At 40.3% G+C, this 5,162-nt stretch overlaps 1 protein-coding gene across 2 annotated transcripts in view; it reads right to left on the minus strand.

Annotated features, from left to right (window-relative positions):
- The window catches only part of ARHGEF9 (Cdc42 guanine nucleotide exchange factor 9), a 124,511-nt gene that overhangs the window by 64,932 nt on the left and 54,417 nt on the right, over positions 1 to 5,162 (minus strand). The gene's annotated exons all lie outside the window — the stretch shown is intronic.

Genomic DNA, 5,162 nt, shown 5'->3' on the forward strand with positions numbered 1-5,162 from the left:
GACAGAGAGTATAAAGAAAATACAGCCTTAGGAAGGCTGCCTCGAATACAATGTTATCAAGGAAAGGGGGAGAATCCAATGTTCTCTCAAAATCTCTAACCCTAGTGTTTAAGATATATGACTTACAGAAAGGGAGTACAAATAATTGAAACTGCCCTTATCAAGGAAATAAGAAATGGGATACAAGAATATGATAGTAGTCTGAGAACCCCAAAATGTTACCTTTAGCCCTTATAACACGCAACTTCCTGGGCTTCCTAGGGGAGAAAGGCCAGGAGAGATAACTAGTATGCTGGAGTCTTGCCTTCACTTTTCATCCTCTTTCTTTGGCTGACTGGTAACTTTATCAAATTTTCCACAACAATGAAGAACAAAGGTTTGGCTTAGGGGTCAATCTCATTCACTCATTTTTGAGGATATGTAAATTTAAGATGAGCAGGCTGTGGAATGTGACTGCCAAAAAAAATGAAGATATAGATAATGAGGTTCAGGGAAAAAATAAATAAATAAAACCTCTGGTTAAAATAGAAGAAAAAAAGAAGAAACAGGTTGAGAAGGTAGAATGAGAGATGTAATAGGAAGGTAGTCCTATCACCACAGGAGAGCAGCATTCAAATTTGAGCCCTGTTTTCAGAGGAACTTGGAGAAAAGAACATAGAGCCAGAGTGGGGTCGAGAGGTCCTGAAAAGCAACACCGTAAAGAATGGTTTAAGGAACCAGTGCTGCTTGTCATGGAGAAGAAAAGACTTAGGGAGTCTCTAAAGGCTTGTCACAGGGCAGAGAGAGTAGAAGGGGTCTGTGGCTCTTACTGTCAAGCATGCATTGAATACCCTCTAACCCCATCTGAATATTAAGAGAGAATAGGGTGATATGACAGTAGGAGTGAAGTGATTCAACAGAAGCAGTTTCTGAGAGTCTCACCTCTGCCTCCTAGGAGTAAGTAGGCATGGGTGGGAAGGCAGGCCACACAGTAGCTAACAGTACTGTGGGAATTATCACATCAGTCACAATTGGCATGAATTAGCCCTAGCATTTCCATGGTAATGGTCAAGAAAATTTGTGTATTTATTTCACTCTGTTCTTAATCCCAGAAAGGTTGATCTAGAAGTCTAGAACTAGTGCATTGAGCTAGAATTAGTGCCTTGATATAGGATATAAACGTATCAAATGAAAACGACTTGAAACTACAGCATGAAGCTAAACTCAGGCCTAAAGAAGAATATCTTGATGGTGAAGGGAATGAGAAAGTAATACAAATGACCAAGGAAAGCTATTCCAGCTTCTCTGGAGGAATTTGAGCACAGAATTTATTTCACAGGTATGGGATGACTGATATTATCTTCCTCAAGAGTGGAAGATGAAGCAACTTTATAAGACATCTTTAGCCTCCCTTGCCCTATGCCTCAGTTTCCCTGATTATGAGTTATAAGGTTACAAGATATAATATCACCAATCATTGGTCAAGGTGACTTAGAACTAAGCCAACACTCTTTTATCCCACTGTCTGGATTTAGAAAGAAGAATGGCATCTTTTGCAGAGAACTCATTTAAAAAGATTTTTTCTCTTACTGGCCTCACTGAATGGTTTTGACTTTATTTCCTACTTCCTCATTTGTAAAATGAGGGTATTGTAACTTAAATGTTTGTAAAGTACTTCCTTCTCCCAAGAGAGCAGGAGAGATGGGAGGGGGAGAGGGAGAAGAGGCAGAGAGGAAGAGAGAATATGTGTGTGTATGCTCTAATAAATAGTGGCTTTTATTATACTGAATGTAGTGTCCCCCATTTCCCCTCAACAGCACAAGAGTGGAAAGTGTTTAGAGCTCTCCCCTGAACTACAGAAAGAGTATATTATGCCACTTTAACATTCACGCCTGAGTAAGACATGCTTCCAAGGAGGAAACATCAGGAAATGAAGAAGTAACCTGGATCACTACCACAGCTTTCTCTAGTGACAGAATCAGAGAAATTAAGATCCAGACAGCACTTAAAGCACAACTCTTACAATCCACTCATTTTAGAGCTAGGGAACAAAGCTCAGGATGGAAAAGATTCACCTGAGTTTCCTCAGCCAGTCATTGACTAAGGTGGGACCTGAACCTGAGATTCTCAATTATGAGTCTGATGCTCTTTCTGACAAACCATATTCCTCCTCACAGCTTTTGGTTTAGAGGTGACACATCCCTGGGCTAAAATGCTGTCTTCTGGTCCAGATAGACACAGTTTCCCCCACTTTTATTTTGCTCTAGCTAAACCTTCCTTTGACATCTGTGGTTGTAGGGTGGGAACAAAGAAAGATTTCTCATTTAAACCCTTAACTTTAGCACCAAGAATAATTAAGAAATACAAAACCAGCAGATTGCCAACAAAAGCTTTGCATGGGTTGGCTGGATTGAGCAAGTCCTCAAAGAAGGAAAATAACACTCCCCCTTCTGGAAAGACAAATACTTGTATTGCTATCTTTACCCTGTGCTCTGTAGGAAGAGGGCAAGATGTTTTGGAGTTTGGAAACAGAAGATCCTTCTAAGACTATAGGACTCCAAGTGGGCCCATGCCTGAGAACTCTGGGAAAGTAATTTTGTCTCTCGGATCTAGAAAATGGGAGTAACAGTAACAACCTTTGTCCTGTCTGAAAATCAAAAGGAATATGATGTGAATGTACTCTGCTAAAGCACTTATATCTAATTCTGACTTTCAACAATATTTATTGAGCATCTACTGTGTGACAGGCACCATGCTAGGTATTGAGGATACATTAGTAAATCAACAGGTAAAAATCCCCACTCCTTATGGAATTTACATCTTGGTAGGGGAGATGGACAATAAGTAAGTATACAAACATGTACATGCAAAATATATAATATGCCAGATAGCAATAAGTACAATGAAGAAACATAAAGTAGGAAAGGGGGAGACATAGTACAAAGTTACAATTTTAAGTAGAATGGTCAGTAAAGGTCTCAAGGAGTAAAGATTTAAAGATGAGGGACAAAGCTAAGGAAACATCTCGGGGAAGAGTGCTCTAGGTAGAGGGAAAAGCCAATGTAAAAGGTGTGTGTGTGTGTATGTGTGTGGGGGGGTAGCATGCCAGGCATTTTTAAGAAACAGCAAGAGGCCAGTGAGGCTAGAAAAAAATTAACATGTAGGAAAGGAGCAAGAGATGAAGTCAGAGAAGTAAGGAGGAGTGGATCACACAAAGATGTATAAGTAATAAGAGAACTTTGGCTTTTACTCAGGGAGAAATAGTGAGCCATTGGAGAGTTTTGAGCAGAGGAGTGATACATGACCTGACTTAGGGTCTTGACAGCATCCCTCAGCTTCTGGGTATACAACAGACTGTACTTACCTATATTACAAATTCTATATTATAAGACACCTATCATTTTACAGCAGTTCTCCTCAAACTTTAATATGTATTGTAAGTCAAATAGGAACTGTGTTAAAAATACAGATTCAAACTCAGTAGGTCTGGAGTAGAGCTAAAGACTGCATTTCTAACAAACTCCCAAGTGATTTAGACACTGCTGGTCTAAGACAGAACACTTTGAGGGTAGGAGCTATGTCTATGGCTTAGCGCAGAGCAGCACTCTACTAAATGTTTGCTGAACAAATGACATGTCAGTGGTTTAATACCCAAAGATACATAGCACATTCCAGAGGGTAATTTACAAAAAAAATATATCAGCCATTTGTGTGAATATAGGAGGAAGAGATAAAGATAAAAGAGAGGTATAGAAGGATGGGTGAATAGATAAAAAGGGAGGGGAAAGAAAGGAAAACTACCTTTTCCCAAATGCTTACAATATTATGTTTACTTAATTTCATCAATAAACTTGAGGTTGTTAGAATGAAACCCCTGCACAAATCAGAAAATCGAAGGTCAGAAGAATTAGGAGGCACCTTCAAGGCCACAAAGTTAATTAGTGACTAAGTTAAGATGTGAAAGCCAGTACCCCATGTCTCCAGATTTCTTGTTCTTTCCACTCTACTTTACTGCCTCATGGAGAGGGAAAATAACCTTTAATCTTCCTGGAAGGAGAAAATAAATTGAAGTGAAGAAAGTTAAGGTCCACAGTTCTTGGGACCTTGATCTTTCCAGAGCTGCACTGTCCAATATGGTTGCCATAAGTCACATGTGCCTATTTAAATTAAAATTAAATAAAATTTAAAATTCCATTTCTCAGTCATACTAGCCACATCTCAAGTGTTCAACAGCCACGGATGGCTGGCCAGTGGCTACTGTATTAAAGAGTGAAGATATAAAACATTTTCATCACTACAGGAAATTCTATTGAGCAGCACTCCTCTAAAGAAACAAAAACTTTGAAAAATATTAGAGCTGTACTGTTGACTACAGACTAGGCCCTGGCCGCACTCAACAAGGCTAGGGGACAGAAAGTAGGACCTGACCCCCTCATCTGGAATGAAGGGGATAAAAATATTCAAAATAGTTTTCCCTGGGTCAAGAAGAATTCTATAGTGTGTATGTGTGTGTGTGTGCGTGTGTGTGTGTGTGAGAGAGAGAGACAGAGAGAGAGAGAGAGATCCTTTTAAAAACATTCTTTACTCCAATTCCCATTAGTTTCCCCACACTGTTTAGTAAAATGTCCTTTGAAAATGCCGGCTTATCTCTGCTTAGCTCAAGGGAATGTGAGGAAAAGGGCTCTCATCTTCACTCAGGTCAGAGAGATAGAAGGGATGGAGTTAGGGAATGTGGAGCCACAGCTCCTGGGAAGGCAGCAAAGTGGCATACTGAAGGAGCTGAGACTTGGCCACTCAGCCTTTATCTCATGTATTTCTCTCCCTAGGCTCTTTTCTGTTCAAACCCCAAACCAGCGTTCTCCAAGTGTGGGAGGAAGGCCAGAAGCATAAGTATCACCAGGGATGCTTGTTAAACATAGAGATGCTCAAACTGAGAATTCACAACTTTAGGGCGCAGTGGAAAGGAGCTGGGATCTTTATGTTTAACAAGCTCCCCAAAGAGACTCTGGTGCACATTCAAGTTTGAACTACAGGCTTAAAGGGAGATGTGTTTTATTTTAATGAATGAGGTCAGGCCCTTCCATGGAGTGGCGACAGCTAGATCAGAAGCCAAGAGGATTGGGGTAGAGATTCAGGGGAGCTAGGAAGGAACAGGAAGAAGGGAGGGAAAGTGGGAGAGAGGG

The sequence above is a fragment of the Pteropus alecto genome, unplaced genomic scaffold, assembly GCF_000325575.1.
Source record: "Pteropus alecto unplaced genomic scaffold, ASM32557v1 scaffold370, whole genome shotgun sequence".
NCBI classification, from domain to species: domain Eukaryota; kingdom Metazoa; phylum Chordata; class Mammalia; order Chiroptera; family Pteropodidae; genus Pteropus; species Pteropus alecto.